The 22311-nt window shown below is 44.4% G+C and overlaps 1 long non-coding RNA gene and 1 pseudogene across 1 annotated transcript; one reads left to right on the top strand and one right to left on the bottom strand.

The window, feature by feature from the left end:
* On the top strand, nt 1-21114 carry LOC134729808 (uncharacterized). The gene is made up of 3 exons (XR_010111260.1): nt 1-198; nt 17408-17656; nt 18243-21114. It is a non-coding gene; the product is annotated as an uncharacterized LOC134729808 (long non-coding RNA).
* LOC134729806 (PRAME family member 2-like) lies at nt 15893-18713 on the bottom strand (annotated as a pseudogene).
* Nucleotides 21115-22311: the final 1197 nt, after the last annotated feature.

Genomic DNA, 22311 nt, shown 5'->3' with positions numbered 1-22311 from the left:
ATCAAAGGGTGGATAACGATCAAGTGCCTGTGGGTGATGAGTGACCTTCCCTGTGCTGAGGAAGCCTGCATAATGGTCACCCAAGTGAAGGATCCTGCTGAGTACTCAGGGGCTGGTGTTGCTGTCAGGGATGTTAGCCAAGAGCCTCAGCTTCCTGTAAAATGAGGATGATGATGTCCAACAGCTTCTGGAACCTTGGTAGGATCCAATGAGATGGTTCATGTTTAGGGCTTGGCATGGGGTCTGGCATACAGTAAGATCAATACATCTTGTTCTTTTTTCTCTTCTCAGCAGAAGTCCCAGCACTTTTCATCTTTCAATCTCACCTCCTTTTCCTGACAATAGAGAGGCAACAAGAACTCAGGGCATGCAATGGGGCTCAACTTCTACTCTCTGCCACAATTTCATCATGATTCCCCCAAAGAGCAGAGCCCCAGGAGCCAGCAGGGGCAGGGTGGGCATTTCTGGACTGGATTCATTCATAATAAGATCAAAATTTCTAATTCGTATGCCTCAGGTGCCATCTGCTGATAGATCCGACTAGATGGTATAATTGAGTGTTGCAAGGATTATATTTTATGGTGTTTTTACAAATGTACTATTATGAGCCAGGTGCAGTGGGTCATACCTGTAATTCCAGCACTTTGGGAGGCTGAGTCAGGTGGATTATCTGAGGTTGGGAGTTTGAGACCAGCCTGAGCAACATGAAGAAACCCCTTCTCTACTTAAAATACAAAAAATTAGCCAGGCGTGGTGGCACACGTCTGTAATTGCAGCTACTTGATAGGCTGAGGCGGGAGAATCGTTTGTACCTGGGAGGTGGAGGTTGTGGTGAGCTCAGACTGAGCCATTGCACTCCAGCCTGGGCAACAGTAGCAAAACTCCGTCTCAAAAAAAAAAGATAAAATAAAATTTATTATTATGGCTGGGCATGCTGTCTCACACTTCTAATCCCACCACTTTGGGAGGCCAAGGCAGCCTCGCGATTTTGAGACCAGCCTGGCCAACATGGTGAAACCCCATCTCTACTAAAAATACACAAAATTTGCTGGGAATGGTGGCATTCGCCTGTAATCCCAGGTATTCAGGAGGCTGAGGCAGGACAATCACTTGAACCCGGGAGGTGAGGGTTGCAATGAGACGAGATCGCACCACGCACTCCGGCCTAGGCGACAGAACATGAAAAAAAATTTACTATAATGTGAATACTATTAGAGTATAAATATTTGTGTTGTAACTTATGTATATGAAAGATTAGAACTTTTAAAGAATGCAACGTGATATTTTAAGAATGGTTAATGGCCAGGTGTGGTGGTTCATGCCTGTATTCCTGGCACTTTGGGAGGCCGAGGTGGGTAGGTCACGAGGTCAGGAGTTCCAGACCAGCCTGGCCAACATGATGAAACCCTGTCTCTATGAAAAATACAATAAATTAGCCTGGCGTGGTGACAGGTGCCTGTAATCCCAGATAGTCAGGAGGCTGAGGCAAGAGAATCGCTTGAACCTGCGAGGCAAAGGTTGCAGTGAGCCAAGAATGCACCACTGCACTCCAGCCTGGGTGAAAGAGGAAGACTCCGTCTCAAGGAGGGTGAGAAAAAGAATAGTTAACTTGGTTTGAAATGTCAAAACAAATGAGATTTTAAAAACCAATTTTAAAGACACTGAACAATAATCATTTCTTCTTTAAAATATATTTAGAATAATACAATTTTAGCTTTGAAAGGAAACATTACAGTTTTAAAAAATATTGTGTTTATTTTATTTTATTTTATTTTATTTTATTTTATTTTATTTTATTTGGAGACAAAGTCTCACTCTGTCGTCCAGATTGGAGTGCAGTGGCATGATCACGGCTTACTGCAGCCTTGACCTCCTAGGCTCAGGTGATCTCCCTGCCTCAGTCCCCCTAGTAGCTGGAACAACAGGCATGCACCATCATGCCTGGCTTATTTTTGTATTCTTAGTGAAGACCAGGTTTCACCATGTTGCCCAGACTGGTCTTGAAATTCTGGGCTCAAGCGATCCACCTGCCTCGGCCTCCTAAATTGCTGGGAGTGAGCCCTTATAGGCATGAGCCACCGCACCCAGCCTTGAGTTTATTTATTTATTTATTTTGGAGATGGAGTCTTACTCTTTCACCCAGGCTGGAGTGCAGTGGTACGATCTCAGCTCACTGCAACCTCTGCCTCGAGAGTTCAAGCAATTCTCCTGTCTCAGCCTCCAGAGTAGCTGGGATTACAGGCATGCACCACCACACCTGATTAATTTTTGTATTATTATTATTTTTTTTTTTTAGTAGAGACAGGGTTTTGTCATTTTAGCCAGGCTGGTCTGGAACCCCTGACCTCAGGTGATCCACCCGCCTCGGCTTCCCAAAATGCTACGACTATAGACGTGAGCCACCACGCCCAGCCTATTTTTTTCTTTACAGCAGTTTTAGATTCACAGAAAAACTAAGCAGAAACTGCAGAGTTCTCATCTACCTTCTTCCCCCTTCAATACACAGCACCCCCACAGGATCAGCACCCACACCAGCACAGAGCATTCGTCACAACCAATGAGCCACAGGGACACATCATTATCACCCAATGTCCATAGTTCACATGAGGGATCATTGCTGGTTTTGTAAATTCTGTGTATTTTAACAAAGGGATAATGACATGTATCCACCATTAGAGCATCATGGAGAGTAGTTTTCTTTCCCTAAAAGTCCTCTGTCCTCTTCCCATTGATCCCATTGTACTCCCAACCCCTTGCATCCACTGGGCTTTCTACTGTCTCCTTAGAAAAATGCAAAAGCTTTTTCTGAAATGTCTAACAGGATGAGTCTTTTCAGATTGCCTTCTTTCACTTGTACAATAACGTGCATTTAGGAATTTTTCATGTCTTTTTACAGCTTTATAATAGTTCACTGACTGGATGGATCAGTTTGCTTATCCAGTCACTGACCGAAGGGCAACTTGCTAGCTTCCAAGTTTTGGCGATTATGAATAAGTTGCTGTAAACATCCAGGTGTGGGTTTACTCACTTCATTAAATATCCAGGAGCATGATTACGGAATTGTAGGGGTATGGTATGTTTTACAATGATTTCTTCTTTCTTGACAATCTCACTTGTTCGATATTGTTGCTAAAGGTCAGGAACTTTGTCTCCATCATCCTGTGTTCCCACTGCTGAGCATGGAAGGTGGCACTTGGTAGCAAATGCTATTGACCACGTGATGCATGGAAACGTTTATCATTGGTATAGTCACTAAATTGCTACCTTGGGGACATCAACATTAGCTCACTACCAATAATATAAATAAATTGGATTATGGAAAAAAATGGCCCTTGTGATACTGTGGATACTCCAGGTGTATCATGAACGTCCAGCAATTGACCAGGCACAGTGGCTCACATCTGTAATCTCAGCACTTTCAGAGACTGAGGTGGGTGGATCACTTCAGTCAGGAGTTCAAGACCACTCTGGCCAACATGATGAAACCCTGTCTCTATTAAAGATAAAAAATTAACTAGGGGGTTGAGCCAAGATGGCCGAATAGGAACAGCTCCAGTCTACAGCTCCCAGCATGAGCGGTGCAGAAGACGGGTGATTTCTGCATTTCCAACTGAGGTACCAGGTTCTTCTCACTGGGGAGTGTCAGAAAGTGGGTGCAGGACAGTGGGTGCAGTGCACCGAGCGTGAGCCAAAGGAGCGTGAGGCATTGCCTCTCCTGGGAAGTGCAAGGAGTCAGGGAATTCCCTTTCCTAGTCAAAGAAAGGGGTGACAGATGGCACCTGTAAAATCCGGTCACTCCCACCCTAATACTGTGCTTTTCCAACAGTCTTAGCAAATGGCACACCAGGAGATTATATCCCGTGACTGGCTCAAAAGGTCCTATGCCCACGGAGCCTCACTCATTGCTAGCACAGCAGTCTGAGATCAAACTGCAAGGTGGCAGCAAGGCTGGGGGAGGGGCGCCTGCCATTGCCGAGGCTTGAGTAGGTAAACAAAGCAGCCAGGAAGCTGGAACTGGGTGGAGCCCACTGCAGCTCAAGGAGGCCTGCCTGCCTCCGCAGACTCCATTTCTGGGGGCAGGGCATTGCCAAACAAAAGGCAGCAGAATCCTCTGTAGACTTAAATGTCCCTGTCTGACAGCTTTGAAGAGAATAGTGGTTCTCCCAGCACGCAGCTGGAGATCTGAGAATGGACAGACTGCCTCCTCAAATGGGTCTGTGACCCCTAAGTAGCCTAACTGGGAGGCACCCACCAGCAGGGGCAGACTGACACCTCACATGGCCAGGTACTCCTCTGAGACAAAACTTCCACAGGAATGATCAGGCAGCAACATTTGCTGTTCACCAATATCCACTGTTCTGCAGCCTCTGCTGCTGATACCCAGGCAAACGGGTTCTGGAGTGGACCTCCAGCAAACTCCAACAGACCTGCAGTGAGGGTCCTGACTTTTAGAAGGGAAACTAACAAACAGAAAGGACATCCACACCAAAACCAAGTCTGCACATCAGCATCATCAAAGACCAAAGGTAGATAAAACCACAAAGATGGGGAAAAAACATAGCAGAAAAACGGGAAACTCTAAAAATCAGAGTTCCTCTCCTCCTCCAAAGGAACGCAGCTCCTCACCAGCAATGGAACAAAGCTAGAGGGAGAAGGATTTTGATGAGTTCAGAGATGAAGGCTTCAGATGATCAAACTACTCTGAGCTAAAAGAGGAAGTTCGAACCCATGGCAAAGAAGTCAAAAACATTGAAAAAAAATTAGATGAATGGCTAACTAAAATAACCAATGCAGAGAATTCCTTGAAGGACCTGATGGAGCTGAAAACCATGGCACGAGAACTACGTAACAAATGTACAAGCCTCAGTAGCTGATTCAATCAACTGGAAGAAAGGGTATCAGTGAGGGAAGATCAAATGAATGAAATGAAGTGAGAAGAGAAGTTCAGAGATAAAAGAATAAGAGGGAATGAACAAAGCCTCCAAGAAATATGGGACTATGTGAAAAGACCAAATCTATGTCTGACTGCTGTACCTGAAAGTGATGGGGAGAATGGAACCAAGCTGGAAAACACTCTTCAGGATATTATCCAGCAGAACTTTCCCAATCTAGCAAGGCAGGCCAACATTCAAATTCAGGAAATACAGAGAATGCCACAAAGATACTCGTTGAGAAGAGCAACTCCAAGACACATAATCGTCAGATTCACCAAAGTTGAAATGAAGGAAAAAATGTTAAGGGCAACCAGAGAGAAAGGTCGGGTTACCCACAAAGGGAAGCCCATCAGACTAACAGCGGATCTCTCGGCAGAAACTCTACAAGCTAGAAGAGAGTGGGGGCCTATATTCAACATTCTTAAGAAAAGAATTTTTGACCCAGAATTTCATATGCAACCAAACTAAGCTTCATAAGTGAAGGAGAAATAAATTCCTTTACAGACAAGCAAATGCTGAGAGATTTTGTCACCACCAGGCCTGCCCTATAAGAGCTCCTGAAGGAAGCACTAAACACGGAAAGGAACAACTGGTACCAGCCACTTCAAAAACATGCCAAATTGGAAAGACCATCAATACTAGGAAGAAACTGCATCAACTAAAGAGCAAAATAACCAGCTAACATCATAATGACAGGATCAAATTCACACATAACAATATTAACCTAAAATGTAAATGGGCTCAATGCTCCAATTAAAAAACACAGACTGGCAAATTGGATAAAGAGTCAAGACCCATCAGTGTGCTGTATTCAGGAAACCCATCTCACATGCAGAGACACACATAGGCTCAAAATAAAGGGATGGAGGAAGATCTTCCAAGCAAATGGAAAACACAAAAAGGCAGGAGTTGCCATCCTAGTCTCGGATAAAACAGACTTTAAACCAACAAAGATCAAAAGAGACAAAGAAGGCCATTACATCATGGTAAAGGGATCAATTCAACAAGAAGAGCTAACTATCCTAAATATAGATGCACCCAATACAGGAGCACCCAGATTCATAAAGCAAGTCCTTAGAGACCTACAAAGAGACTTAGACTCCCACACAATAATAATGGGAGACTTCAACACCCCACTGTCAACATTAGACACATCAATGAGACAGAAAGTTAACAAAGATATACAGGAATTGAACTCAGCTCTGCGCCAAGCGGACCTAATAGACATCTACAGAACTCACCACCCAAAATCAACAGAATATACATTCTTCTCAGCACCACACTGCACTTATTCCAAAAATTGACCACATAGTTGGAAGTAAAGCACACCTCAGTAAATGTAAGAGAACAGAAATTAAAACAAACTGTCTCTCAGACCACAGTGCAATCAAACTAGAACTCAGGATTAAGAAACTCACTCAGTGTGTGATGTTCCCTTTCCTGTGTCCATGTGTTCTCGTTGTTCAATTCCCAGCTATGAGTGAGAACATGCAGTGTTTGGTTTTTTGTGCTTGTGATAGTTTGCTGAGAATGATGGTTTCCAGCTTCATCCATGTCCCTACAAAGGACATGAACTCATCATTTTTTATGGCTGCATAGGATACCATTAGGAGGTATACCTAAGGCTAAATGACGAGTTAATGTGTGCAGCACACCAACATGGCACACGTATACATATGTAACAAACCTGCACGTTGTTCACATGTACCCTAAAACTTAAAGCATAATAATAATAATAAAAGAAACTCACTCAAAACCGCTCAACTACATGGAAATTGAACAACCTGCTCCTGAATGACTACTGGGTACATAACGAAATGAAGACAGAAATAAAGACATTCTTTGAAACCAATGAGAAAAAAGACACAACATACCAGAATCTCTGGGACACATTCAAAGCAGTGTGTAGAGGGAAATTTATAGCACTAAATGCCCACAAGAGAAAGCAGGAAACATCCAAAATTGACAACCTAACATCACAATTAAAAGAACTAGAGAAGCAAGAGCAAACATATTCAAAAGCTAGCAGAAAGCAAGAAATAGCTAAGATCAGAGCAGACCTGAAGGAAATAGAGACACAAAAACCCCTTCAAAAAATCAATGAATCCAGGAGCTGGTTTTTTGAAAAGATCAACAGAATTGATAGACTGCTAGCAAGACTAATAAAGAAGAAAAGATAGAAGAATCAAATAGACGCAATAAAAAATGATAAAGGGCATATCACCACGGATCCCACAGAAATACAAACTACCATCAGAGAATACTATAAACACCTCTATGCAAATAAACTAGAAAATCTAGAAGAAATGGATAAATTCCTCAACACATACACCCTCCCCAGAATAAACCAGGAAGAAGGTGAATCTCTGAATAGACCAATAACAGGCTCTGAAATTGAGGAAATAATTAATAGCTTACCAACCAAAAAAAGTCCAGGACCAGATGGATTCACAGTCGAATTCTACCAGAGGTACAAGGAGGAGCTGGTACCATTCCTTCTGAAACTATTCCACTTAATAGAAAAAGAGGGAAACCTCCCTAACTCATTTTATGAGGCAAGCATCATCCTGACACCAAAGCCTCGCAGAGACACAACAAAAAAACAGAATTTTAGACCAATATCCCTGATGAACATCGATGCAAAAATCCTCAATAAAATACTGGCAAACCGAATCCAGCAGCACATCAAAAAGCTTATCCACCAATATCAAGTCGGCTTCATCCCTGATACGCAAGGCTGGTTCCACTTACGCAAATCAATAAACGTAATCCATCACATAAACAGAACCAATGACAAAAACCACATGATTATTTCAGTATGTGCAGAAAAGGCCTTTGATAAAATTCAACACCCTTTCAGGCTAAAAACTCTAGATAAACTAGGCATTGATGGAACGTATGTAAAAGTAATAAGAGCCATTTATGACAAAACCACAGCCAATATCATACTGAATGGGCAAAAGCTAGAAGCATTCCCTTTGAAAACCAGCACAATGCATGGATGCCCTCTCTCACCACTCCTATTCAACATAGTATTGGAAGTTCCGGCCAGGGCAATCAGGCAAGAGAAAGAAATAAAAAGTATTCAAATAGGAAGAGAGGAAGTCAAATTGTCTCTGTTTGCAGATGACATGATTGTATATTTAGAAAACCCCATCGTCTCAGCCCAAAATCTCCTAAAGCTGATAAGCAACTTCAACAAAGTCTCAGGATACAAAATCAATGTGCAAAAATCAAAATCATTCTTATACATCAACAATAGACAAACGGAGAGCCAATCATGAGTAAACTCCCATTCACAATTGCTAAAAGAAAATAAAATACATAGGAATACAACTTACAAGGGATGTGAAGGACCTCTTCAAGGAGAACTACAAACCACTGCTTAAGGAAATAAGAGAGGACACTAACACATGGAAAAACATTCCATGCTCATGGGTCTGAAGAATCAATATCATGAAAATGGCCATACTGCCCAAAGTAATTTATAGATTCAATGCTATCCCCATCAAGCTCTAATGGAGTTTCTTCACAGAATTAGAAAAAACTACTTAAAACTTCATATGGAAGCAAAAAAGAACCTGTATACACAACACAATCCTAAGCAAAAAGAACAAAGCTGGAGGCATCACGCTACCTGACTTCAAACTATACGACAAGGCTACAGTAACCAAAACAACATGGTACAGTTATCAAAACAGATATGTAGACCAATGGAACAGAACAGAGGACTCACAAATAATGCCACACATCTACAACCATCTGATCCTTGACAAACCTGACAAAAACAGCTAATGGGGAACGGATTCCGTATTTAATAAATGGTGTTGGGAAAACTGGCTAGCCATATGCAGAAAACTGAAACTGAACCCCTTCCTTTCACCTTATGCAAAAATTAACTCAAGATGGATTAAAGACTTAAATGTAAGACCTAAAGCCATAAAAACCCTAGAAGAAAACCTAGGTGATACCATTCAGGACATAGGCATGGGCAAAGACTTCATGGCTAAAACGCTAAAACCAATGGCAACAAAAGCCAAAATTGACAAATGGGATCTAATTACAATAAAGAGCTTTTGCACAGCAAAAGAAACTATCATCAGAGTCAACAGGCAACCTATAGAATGGGAAAATTTTTTGCAATCTATCCATCAGACAAATGGCTAATATCCAGAATCTACAAGGAACTTAAGCAAATTTACAAGAAAAAAACAAACAACACTGTCAAAAAGTGGGTGAAGGATACTAACAGACAACTCTCCAAAAAAACCATTTATCCAGCCAACAAACATATGAAAAAATGTTCATCACCACTGGTCATTTAATTTGCATTTCTCTAATGCAAATCAAAACCACAGTGAGATACCATCTCATGCCAGTTAGAATGGTGATCATTAAAAAGTCAGGAAACAACATATGCTGGAAAGGATGTGGAGAAATAGGAATGCTTTGACACTGTTGGTGGGAGTGTAAATTAGTTCAACCATTGTGGAAGACAGTGTGGCAATTCCTCAAGGATCTAGAACCAGAAATACCATTTGATCCAGCAATCCCTTTACTGGGTATATATCCAAAGGATTATAAATCCTTCTACTATAAAGACACATGCACAAGTATGTTTATTGCAGCACTATTCACAACAGCAAAGACTTGGAACCAACCCAAATGCCCATCAATGATAGACTGGATAAAGCAAATGTGGCACATATACATCATGGAATACTATGCAGTCATAAAAAATAAGTTCATTTCCTTTGCAGGGACATGGATGAAGCTAGTAACCATCATTCTCAGCAAACTAACACAGGAACAGTAAACCAAAACACCACATAAGTGGGAGTTGAACAATGAGAACTCATGGTCACAGATAGGGGAACATTACACATCAGGGCCTCTCGGGGTGTGGAGGGCTAGGAGAGGGGTAGCATTAGGAGAAATACCTAATGTAGATGACGGGTTGATGGGCGCAGCAAACCACCATGGCATGTGAATACGTATGTAACAAAACTGCACATTCTGCACATGTATCCCAGAACTTAAAGTGGAAAGAAGAAAGAAAGAAAGGAAGGAAGGAAGGAAGGAAGGAAGGAAGGAAGGAAGGAAGGAAGGAAGAAAGAAAGAAAGAAAGAAAGAAAGAAAGAAAGAAAGAAAGAAAGAAAGACAAGACAAGACAAGACAAGACAAGACAAGACAAGACAAGACAGTGGAGGGGAGGGGAGGGGAGAGGAGGGGAAGGGAAGAGAAGGGAAGGGAAGGGAGAAGAAAAGAAATACCCATAAAATAGGAAAGCTGGCTGGTCACAGGAGAAGCATGAAAATATCAAGCAGTGATTTCATATAGCAGCAAGAAAAGAGCTTGTAAAATTAGCTGCAAGAATAAGGATAAGCCTTGACCAATAAGATCCGAGCAAGCAGGAAGGGGCTATGCTGGCTGACACTGAATTGGTCAGACATGGCACTGGGTTTGACCCTTGCCCTACCCCAGGCCTAATTATACACCTATTATGACAGTAAGTCACACACCAGCGCCAGGACGGTTCTGAGAATGCCCATATTTAGTATAAAAATAGTTAACACCTAGCCAGGTGCAGTGGCTCATGCCTGTAATCCCAACATTTTGGGAACCTGAGGCAGGCGGATCACCTGGTGTCGGGAGTTTGAGACCACCCTGACCAACATGGAGAAATCTCGTCTCTACTAAAAATACAAAATTAGCCGAGTGTGGTGGTGCATGTCTGTAACCCCAGCTACTCCAGAGGCTGAGGCAGGAGTATTGCTTGAACCCGGGAGGCGGAGGTTGCAGTCAGCCAAGATCGCGCCATTGCACTCCAGCCTGGGCAACAAGAGCGAAACTCCATCTCAAAACATAAATAAATAAATAAATAAATATATAAATAAATAAATAAATAAATAAGTGACACCTCAGTTCTAGGAAAACTTCACCATTTTTTCTTAAAATCCTAATGATTATTTCAACCTCTCCTTAGAAATCCTATAAAATTAGAAACCCAAACTCTCTTGTACCTGACTCGCTCTCTTGAATAAGCCCTCTCTTGAGTGTGTTCCTTTGCTTTGCAATAGACACTTCTTGCCTTTTGCTTCATTCTGCCTACTTCCTAAACTCTTTCTTGCAGCGGTGACAAGAATGTGGACACTGGTTGGTGATTGAGTCTCTGGGCACCTGGAGACGACCTAAGCACTATGGCAATAGTCAGTCTAAAAATCACACAGGATATCCCAATTCACTCTCTGGTTTTCTTGGGGGAAAAATCCAGTAACTTTGGCCCCATATCCCCAAGGGGCATCACTCAGCACAAACTGAGAAGCAGCAGTCCTACCGCTGGGTTGTAAGTATGTGGCTTTATTCCGGGGTTCTCTATTCCATTCCATTGGTCTATGTCTCGACCTTCATACTGGCACCACGCAGTTTTGCTTACTATTGCCTTACTGTATAAATTGAAGTCAGGTAATGTGATGCCTCCATATTTGTTCATTTTGCTTAGGATTGCTTTGGCTCTTCAGCCTCTTTTTCATCTCCATATGAATCTTAGGATTCTTTTTTAATCTTGTGAAAATGGTGTTTGTATTTTGGTGTATGAAATTTTTAGACTGACGTTTTTAGATTGATGTTTGATGTTTGCAGTTTTTAGATTGCTTTGGGCAGTGTGGTCATTTTCACAATATTGTGTCTGTCAATCCATGAGCATGGGATGTTTTTCTACTTTTTTGTTGTCTATGATTTTTTTCAGCAGTGTCTTGTAGTTCATCTAATAGAGATCCTTTACCTAATGGTTAAGTGTATTCCTAGGTTGTTTTTGTTATTGTCACTGTTTTTGTTGTTGTTTTGCAACTATTGTGAAGGGATGGAGTTCTTGAATTGATTTTCAGCTTGCTTGTTGTTGGTATCAAACAGTGGTACTGATTTGTACATATTCATGTTGTACCTGAGATTTAAGTGAATTCATTTATCGCATCTACGAGTCTTGGTGGAATCTTTCCAGTTTTCTAAGCACATATGATCACATCATTGGCAAACACAGGTAGTTTCACTTCCTTCTTTCCAATTTAATTATACTTTATTCCTTTTGCTTACCAGATTGCTCTGACAAAAATTTTCAGTCCTATGTTGATTACAAGTGGATAAAGTGAGCATTTTTGTCTGCTTGTAGTTCCTAGCAGGAATACTTTCAACGTTTCTTCATTCAATATGATGTTGCATGTGGATTTGTCATTTTTGGCTTCTATTATTTTGATGTATGTTCTTTCTAGGCATAGTTTGTGTAAGCGTAGTCTATTATTTTACAAGCTCAGATTTGTACTCTGTTTTTCCTGAGTGCATTGTGAGATTTGGCATCTATTTTACCTGATATAAGTACAGCTACTCTTGCTGTTTTTGGTTTCCAGTTGCATGGAATATCTTATTCTACCCCTTCACTTTCCATCTACATGTATGCTTATAGGTGAATTGAGTTTCTGGAAAACAGCCTATAGTAGGGTCGTATTTTTTTACTCATTCAAAGACCCTATGCCTTTCACTTGCAGAATTGAGATAAATTATATTCATTGTTTTTATTGATAAAGGCTTAGTGCTCCCATTTCATTTCTTGTTTTTTGGTTGTTTAGAGACCTCTCTCTTCCATCCTTTTCTTATTGTCTTTCTTTGTGTTTAAGTAATTTTCTCTTCTGGAATCCTTGGAATGTGACTCTTCTGGCCAGAAACCTCTGTGGCTGGGGGCACCTTTGCCAGAGTTTTGATGGGGTTCACTGGGTTCGTTCTGCCCATGCAGCCTGGTAGACTATGCTTGGCTCATGTTTCAGGCCTGGAGCACATGCCTATTAAGGGCGGGTCAGGGCTGGAGTGGTGAGGGGTGTGTGAGTGAGCAGGGGGTCTGGCCACTTTGGACGGTCACCGGCTGCTGCTGCTGCAGCAGTGGGATGGGCAGCTCCAGGTGCCAGCATGGGTGCCAGATTTCTGCAAGGCTGCAAATGAATCAGGCACAGCACAAACAGCTTCCATGGTTGTCACTGGAATACACAGTGACACCAACACTGAAAGCTTGGAAATGCCAGGAACTGCAGAACCCCCAAAAGGGAGTCACAGCCCTGGCTCAGGAAGCTCCCACATCTGGGCTCCTGGAAGAGTAGTCGCTCTTCTCTTTTTCTCTTCACCTACAATTTGGTGAGCAAGGGGCATGTTTCAGCTTTATTTGTGTTATTGCTCTTTTACCCCACCATTAGGCGGGTCTCAAGTTTTTGTCCTGTGACCAGGAAGAGTGAAATATGCAGGCAAGTGGAGGGTGAGTGAGATAAAGAGGAGCTTTACTGAGCAATAGAACAGCTCAGAGACCCACAGTGGGTAACTTCTTTCTGCAGCCAGGGCGTCCTGATGAGTGTTTAGCTCTGAGCAGAGAGGAGGCCCTGGGGTGCGTGACCCCTCCCTCCTGGCAGGTTATTCCATCATCACCACAGCTCTCAGTAGAGAGGAGGCCCTGGAGTGGGTTGCTGCTCTCTGCAGGAAAGTCATCTCATCATCTCTACAGCTCTCAGCAGAGAAAACGACCCGGAGTGGGTTGCTTGTCTCTACAGGAAAATCATCCCAACAGTGGGTAGTTCCTCTCTGCCACTGGTCTTCCTAATGTTCTCCCTGAGTCTGGGGTTTTTTTGACATCAGACAGGAGAAAGTATGCACTTATTGGGTCATAGGTGGCCATGAGCAGGCACAGAAAAGGCAACACATGTTCCCACTCTGGTCCATAGGACTGGTGGCCGAGCCCACGGGCTTCAGGCCCTCCTTGATCAGAAGGTGGAGCTTCACCAGTGACCCTCACCTTCCTGTCCAGGATTCTGTCTGCCTCCCACCACCAACCATGGAGTCCAGGTCACTTGTACCAAGGAGCATCCAAAGACCAGTGCTGATCAGTCCGCAACACCCCTCAGCCTCCCTCCTACACTCATCAAGGCCCAAAGTCCAGAGGGTTCAAGACAGCAGTGGGATGGTGCATCAGCACTGATCCGAGTGTGCACAGACCCGCCTGGGCTGTGACAGCATCTGGGCTTGACCACAACCACACTCCAAAATTAGAGCAGGTGCCATGAGAGATGAGGCAGTGAGAGCGGACACCCCCAAGCTGCAGGAGAAGGGGGGATCTCCTGGACCCTCGAGAGTACTGGGGGACCTCATTTGGTAACTGTGACCTGGACAGCTTCAGTTGCATCTTTGGAGCTACTGCCCTGCCAACTCAGGAGGACCAGGACTCCCTCTTGTCCCAGGCTCCCATCAGCTCTGAAGTGTACGCAGCCTTGGCTGTGCCCTTTCTCTGTGTTTCCCTGCAGAAGTGACAGTTGAGAAGCAGGTACACAGCAGCTCTGGCCAACCCCGCACAAACAAACCCAATGCTCCTGGGTGTGGTTTAACCAGCCCCAACTGCACTATCATCCAGGAGCTTGCAGGCTAACAGCAGGCAGTGAGCAGTGAAGTAGAGGCTGTGGTGGAGACTCCAGACCTGGGACAAGGTTCCATTTTGCCATGAGAGGGTGTGGGTGGCACAGCTGGATGCCTCAGGGAAATGGAGCACAGGCCTGCCTCATGACCCAGTCAAGGGGGGTGCCTCCAGGAGTGGTTCATGGTTCCCAGGCCCAGCAATCGGGCTGGTCACCCCTATGGGGGGCGGATCTCGGAAACACAGCATGGGGTGGTTCCGCATAGAACCTCCCTTCAAGACCTGGGAGCTTGACACTGTTAGCAGGATGGGCACAGTGGCCAGATAGCTGGCCAGGTCCTTGAAGCAGGTGCCATTTCTGCTTCTCACCCTGGCCCCCTGATGGATGGCCCCAGCTATGCCTTCTGGGCCTGGCATCCGCACATCTTGTGAGAGCGTGGCACCACCCCATTCCTATCTTCTCCTTGGGGCCCCTCTCTGCCCATCCCTTCGTGCCTGACCAAGCTGCTCCCCTTGGGCAAAAAAGTAAGAAAAAAACTGATGACTGAAGAGAAGTAAAGAATGGGTGGAGATCATCTGTATGCCTGTTTTCCCAGCGCTTTGGGAGGCCAAGGTCAGTGGATCACTCGAAGCCAGGATCTTCAGACCAGGCTGATCAACATGGAAAAACCCCATCTCTATTAAAAATACAAAAATCAGCCAGTCTTGGTGGAACGTGCCTGCAGTCCCAGCTATTTGAGTGGTTGAGGCACAAGAATCACTTGAGCCCTGAAGGAAAGGATTGCAATGAGCCCAGATTGCACCACTGCACTCCAGCCTAAATGACGAACTGAGATTTTGTCTCCAAAACAAAACAAAGAACAAGAATGGGTGGGAAATACTTAAAATGATCAAATTTTATTTGGTTGCTTTGATGTTCTACAGCTGAAACTCAATCACAGACAAAGTAGTATTTCATTATTTTTCCATCAGTAACTCAATAACTAGATATTTCTGGTGGATAAATTGCTACAACAGGTTAAAAGTTTTCATTCAGGGGCTCTTTATTTCTGATATTCCTTGGTAACCATCCTTGCAGGGATAACATTCTCATCACTGTAGAACTTTAGCTTCTCTTTCCGACTCTGTAGGACACGGGTCCCTGAAGTTCTCATTCATGTCACCTCAACATTTTCCTCCAGCCTTGCCCCCTGCTGTTATGTTTTTTTCCCTCACACTGAGCACTTCCCTGTGCCTCCTTTAAGTTGCATGTGGCCTGGACACAGTCACTCACGCCAGTAATCCCAGCACTTTAGGAAGCTGAGGCAGGAGGATCCCATAAGCCCAGCGGAGGCAGGAGGATCCCAGAGCAACACAGAGAAACCCTGTCTCAAATTGTCTTTAATAAAAATTTTGGAATTATTTAAAAATGAAATAAATAAGAAAAGAGAAAAATAGTTTGCACCTACATAGTAGATTTTAGTGTCCAAGTGCCTGGAAGAGAACTTTGGATTTCTCTACCCCACTGGGCACGCCTTCCCTAGCAGCAAAGATGGAGCTCCAGTTCCTCAGACGGTGATGAGCCACAGGAAGGGCAGGGGGTGGGGCCAATGAAGATTCTCTTGGGCTGCCTGACTTCCCTCAGTGTACACATCAGCTCAGCCCGAAGTGGGGTGAAGATCTCCCAAATGACACGAACCAAGGAATTCAAACTCTCCTCAGGGGCAGGATATGTCTCCAGGCTTAACTTGCTGAGCCCACGGGTGTGGCGCAACAGGTCCTTCAGGGCGTCAATAGACATGCAATTTCTGCCAAAGTAGAAGGTGGTGAGCTGGGAGCAGTGGCTCAGGCCAGGCAGGACGGCACTGACTTGGGAGTAGTGGATCTGACAGCCCTCCAACACGAGGGTCTCGAGAGAGGCAGCAATTTTCTCTAGCAGAGCTCCTAGGGGTTCAAGACTGATGCGGAACAGCAGCACGTAGCTGAGATTCAGATGCTTTAGGTAACCGAGGCTTGGGTACTGGGAGAGACACTTCACATCCTCTTCCAATAGGTTGCCACAAGTTAATTCCAAGTTCTCCAAGGGGTTCTGGAGGCACCTGTGGAGATCAAGAAGTTAGTTCTGGGCAATGGTACCAGTTAGATGAAGGTAGTGGGGAATAACCTCAAGGAAAATACCTGCTTCAACCAAACACAAGTTTGTTGCCACCATCTGATGATGGTCCTCATGCAAGTTGCTGCATCATGAGGACCCTGATCGTTCAGGGGCTGTCCCATTTTAGCCTCAGCCCTTTCACCATTGCTTGTGTGATTGGTTCAAGGCCATAAAATCTCTAAAGCCTTTTTTTTTTTCATCTTTTAGCAGAAAACTTCATCTCTGGGCCACAGGTACCCGGTGGGAGATGTGCACAAAGAACTCAACTCAGCAAGGTCTAGGGACATCAGCTAGGGCTACATGTTGGCAGGGGCTCCCTGACATGCCTGCATCTGCAAACCAACTGTCACTTTTTACCACTCTCATGCCTACTCCCTCACCTCCATCCCTGAAGCACACATTTCCCATGTCAATTACCTTTCCTGGAGTTCAAAACAACCTTTTACAGACAGGGAATTAGAGACAGGATCATTCGTGATCACTAAGCTGGTGAGGACAGACTTTCTATTGTGAAATGGACAGGATGATGCGCTTTCCCTCCTTTCATACCCTCCTCTATTATCTCTTTGACATCATATCAACTTGAAACACACTTTGTAACAGGAAATTCACACGTGCACCCCCAATAGAGCTGAAACCCCCACTAACTAGCTTGTACATGATGTCCCTCTCTAGCTTCTACCCCAGGTGACCCCTCTGCCCTTATTTCAGTGATCCTGTGATAGCCACTCCAGAACATGGAACACTGAATGGGACAATGTGTTGACATTCTGGTGTCCCCTTCACTGTGACGTTGCCACTGGCTGGCACACAGTACATGCCTTCTAGTGTTTGCTGTAACAGAACAAGTCTGTGCTGTGGTCTGCATACAAAGTGCACAATCCTTTCTCACCTGATCAGCTGTTCCAGGTGCCCACTGAAGAAGGTGATCAATTTTATTTTAAGCAACTGGAGGTGTTCCAGCCTGAGGAACACAGAGCTGAATTTGGCGACTAACCGTCCTTCGAGTTCATTATCTGACGTGTAATGATGGCACCTGGAGAAAACGAGTTTGCCAAGAGTCTTCATCTCCTTCAGGTAACAACGAAGCTTTCTTATCAGATGTGGCCAGCACGTGTTGTGAATTTCCAGCTCCTCAATACTATTCAGGTATATTATTTTCTTTTTTTTATTATTATACTTTAAGTTTTAGGGTACATGTGCACATTATTTTCAATGACTTTCTGAGATATTTAATTGGCGTTAGATGATTGACCAGCTTACTACAGCACAGATGTACTAAACCTCTCCTTTGGTAAACCCACTGGAAGAGGTATCTCAGGCATTGATCCTGGGGTATTGCCTTGAGGCAGATGTCTATGAACACCTTTAAGGGCTGGTGCTCTCCCATCCTTGGACAGTCCTCTGCTGTCTGCCTCTTACTCATGGCCTCTGGGAAGCAGGACAGGGCCCAGGCTCCAGGCCATCTGGCCCAGAAATTCTCATCAACATCCCGCAAATCCAGCACTTGAAGTTTCCACCTCCTGTGGGTAAAGTAAAGGAGAGGCTCAGAATTTAGAAGGACCCATCCCTGACCTTTGCTTTCATTCTCATCCCATACATCAGCTGCTCCTGTCCTCGGTGCTCCCTGTTCTCTCTGTCTTTTCTTGGTCCCTTTTCCCTTTGGATTCTGACTGGTCCCCACTTCTATTCCCTTTACCTTCCACTGAGTAAAGGCCGGTTTCTGTTCCCACAGTGGACCCTGTATGGTGAGCAGTCCTTTCTCTGAGGATCTGGACAATGGCCAAAGCCTCCCTGAGTTTCCTCGCCAACACCATCAGAAGACTCTGGGCCACACTTGGGTTACTTCTCTGCCTGACCCTGCTGTTCTTTCCCTGGACACCTAAGCCCTATCTACCAGCCCTCCTGGGTCACCTCACCTGGGGCGATCCTTCTGTATAAGCAGCCTATGAAGCCCTTCCAGCAATGCTTTCAACGGCTCCAGATGAAGCATCTTCATCAGCAATCCCAGAGGGAGGCATGTGAAAGGTCAGGCCTGCACCATCACCGTCAGAGTCTGGAAGTGTCTCCTGCTGAAGGCCTCCATGAAGAGTGGGAGATAGAGCACCCTGGGCAGCTCCTCCACAGCAGAGATGGCCAAGGCCTGGTCTCTTAGCAGGCTCTGCCCTGCCAGCTCCAGGAGTCTCGGTGGGGCCTGGATCCTCATACTGATGGATCTGCAAGAAAAATCTCTAGAAGACAAATCCAGGGAAAATGTGTCACTCTCAGGGCAAACACAATCACCTCATCTTCTCCTAGGACCAATATCATTGCTCTGGTAGAGGTAGAAAAGTTACTACTTTACCCCAATTCCACTGTGCCTGGTGGCCTCACATCTATACTTCTGCTTCTGCTGGTACCAGGAAGAGTATCTTCCAAACACCAAGGAGGGAGGGGTCAAAGAGACCATTGACCCATTAATTTTCATCCTTCGCTCCACTGAATCCCAGAACCACTGGACAGTGCCACTGAGGATCCTGAAATCCAAGCTCTACCTCTTTGAGGAAAAATTTCTTGTCACTTACCACCCTAAAGCAGTGAGAATGAGAGTGTCCCGTGGGCCCAGACAGCCTCCATTCTCAGTTCACACCATGAACATGCTGGGGGAACGCTAAAGGGACTCCCTAAAATCGATGCCATTATTTTTTATTTTGAAAATTTTCTACCAGAAATGGACCAGGTGCTGTGGCTCATGTCTGTAATCCCAACACTGCTGGACACCAAGGCAGGCAGATCACTTGAGGTCAGGAGTTCGAGAACAGCCTGGGCCTACATAATGAAACCATGTCTCTACTAAATATACAAAAATTAAGAATCATTTGACTCCAGAAGGCAGAGGTTTCAGTGAGCCGACATCGTACCACTGCACTCCAGCCTGGGTGACAGAGTTGGACTCTGACTCAAAAATAAACAAATTGATAAATTAATTAATTTAAATATTACCCAGGTGTGGTCATGCATGACTGTAATCCTAGCTACTCTGGAGGCAGAGGAAGGAGAATCACTTGAAGCCCAGAGGCAGAGTTTCCAGGGAGCCCAGCTCAGGGCCTTGCACTCCAGTCTGGGTGACACACTCAGAGTACATCGCAGAAAAAAACAAACTAATTCACTGGAACTGTAAAAGTGGTGTGATGGTATTCCACAGCATTTGGAAGGTATGTATAGAAATGCTAACTGTAGCTGGGCATGCTGGCTCACTCCTGTAATCCCAGCACTTTGGGAGTCTGAGGTGGGCAGATCTCCTGAGGTCAGGAGTTTGAGGCCAGCATGGCCAACATGGCAAAACCCCGTGTCTACTAAAAATACAAAAATTAGCTGGGCATGGTGGTGAGTGCCTATAATCCAAGCTACTCAGGAGGCTGAAGCAGGAGAATCACATGCAACTAGAAGCAGAAATTTCAGTGAGCCAAACCACACCATGGCACTCCAGCCTGGGCAACAATAGGGAAACTCCATCTCAAAAAAAAAAATTAACCAGAAACTGTAAAAGTGCTACCATGCTATTCTAGAGCACTGTAACTCTAAGATGAAGGTTCCTATAGACATCACTTCCACATACTCACAATTAACCACTTTTTGATGGATCCTAGAGGCAAAAATAAATCCCACGATCTGAGCAAAACTGCACTCTTGAGATTGGTGTGTGGGATACCTTTAAGGATTTTATGAAAATGAAAGCACACTTGTAGAATCACAATAACACCAAGTCTATGAACTGTAATTGAAGGGCACAAAAACAAATAACTTCAAACGTCAAGAAATAAAAATTCATCTCACTGTAAATTTTTAATATATTTTTTAAAAACCTGCTTCGATAAGAATTTTAAAATGACAAAAACCAAGCACAAATCACAATCTGATGGATGAAGACAAAACTACATTTAGAGAAAAAATGAAAGCCTAAATCTGTTCATCTCATGAAACAGACAGAAAAATATTGTGTGCCACTTTGGGATGTGTGTCACCGTCCCTGACTGGCTGGCTGCTGATCAGATGGGCATGACCCTAAGCAGGTGGTGACTTACCAACGCTGGACTCACTTTGCAGAGTTCTGGGACCTCTCAGAGAACCAAGCAGTAGCTCCAGGAATGAGTGCTGTGGGTCTCTTCTGGGTACCCTCAGGAGCTTTTATAGACCTTTCTAACCCCACCCTTCCCTTCTCAATCACCAGCTTCCAATCAGAATGTGATACCTGATTAGATCTTGTAGTCACACCCAGTTAATCCTGATTGAGTTTTCAGCTTTCTTCTGACCAACTGATTGAATTAGACACAGATTTATGGAAGTAAAAGAATAAATAATAGAGTGAAAGTCCAAAACTCATTCATTCATTTATTCCCCAAATACTGATGAAGTTTGGTTAATAGATGACTTTCATAGTGATACAGGGAAGGGATTAATCTGTTCCTGATATTAGAACAAAAAAAAAAAAAACCTAAAGGTGTCCTTATTGGAGGATGTTTGGCCACATCAAAATTGTCAAAATGTTTCAGAGCTACAACAGCCTGAAGAAGATAGTGATGTCATTCCCAAGAAAACAGAATAAAAAGCTGTGTATATCGAATGGTCACCTCGGTTTTATGCTATCTAACATAGCAGATCATATGCACATTCAGGTAGAAGAAAGGAACCACTGAGGGTGTGATCTATCTCAAGACTAAGTCAAGGCTTCACTGAAGGAAATCAGCACAAAATGACCAAGTGAGGTGCGAACTGAGCGGAATGAGACTAGGTTTTCTAATGGGAACCTGCAAAGGAAACAAGACAATGTAAAACATGGTGGTTATCTTGTGGGCATCTAGATGTCAGGACTCAAAGTCCTTTGTCAAGATTGAGTTTATTTATTGATTGTTTGATTTTCAGACTGGGCCAACATCTGTCACCCAGGCTGGAGTGCAGTGGCATGATTTCAGCTCACTGCAACCTCAACCTGCTGGGTTCAAGCGATTTTCTCACCTTGCCTCCCGAGTAGCTGGGAATTATGGGTGCGCTCCAACATGCCCCACTAATTTTTGTATTTTTAGTTGAGATGGGGTTTCACCATGTTGGCCCGGCTGGTCTCGAACTCTTGACCTCAAGTGATCTCCCCACCTCAGCCTCCCAAAGTGCTGGGATTACAGGCATCAGCCATCTCACACACCCTAGATTGAGTTCAGAAATTCAAAGGAGAATCATCAAAAGAGATAGGTCAGACTCTTAAACCATAACATTGGCTTTGAGAACACAGGGGGCAGGTATAGTCTTGGCCCTACTAGAAGGTAAAGGGTGTTTACCCACAAAAATGATGGGCTCCTCTCAGAAAACCAGCTTGCAAAGATGGAATCTGAGAATGTGAGCTGGAGCAGAGGCCAGAGAGAAGATCGGGGCCACACTTGGGAAGGGAAAGCAAGCAAGCTCAGGCCTCCAATCCCAGCCCTTTGGGAAGCCAAGAAAGGCAGAGTGCTAGAGCTCAGGAATTTGTGAGGAATATGGGCAATGTGATGAGACCCTGTCTCTAATACAAATACAAGATATTAGCCGGGGGGAGGCAGTGTGCACCTGTAGGCCAAGCTGCCCGAGAAGTTGAGGTGGGAGGATCACCTGAGCCCAGTGAGGCTTCTACTTCCCACGCCCCACTTTGTCAACCTGAGGCTGAGGGTGAGCTCAGCACCAATAATGGTTGTGAGAATCTGTGTTCACTGAGCATCCACGAGGCACAACAGACGGCTGGTACCGATCATCCCGGACCTCAGCTCTTCCTCATGGAGAATCTAAGGCATGTTGCT

This window comes from Pan paniscus, chromosome 1, assembly GCF_029289425.2.
Source record: "Pan paniscus chromosome 1, NHGRI_mPanPan1-v2.0_pri, whole genome shotgun sequence".
In the NCBI taxonomy this organism is placed as follows: domain Eukaryota; kingdom Metazoa; phylum Chordata; class Mammalia; order Primates; family Hominidae; genus Pan; species Pan paniscus.
The sequence above is the reverse complement of the archived record's forward strand: the minus strand, read 5'-3'. Positions and strand labels throughout refer to the sequence as shown.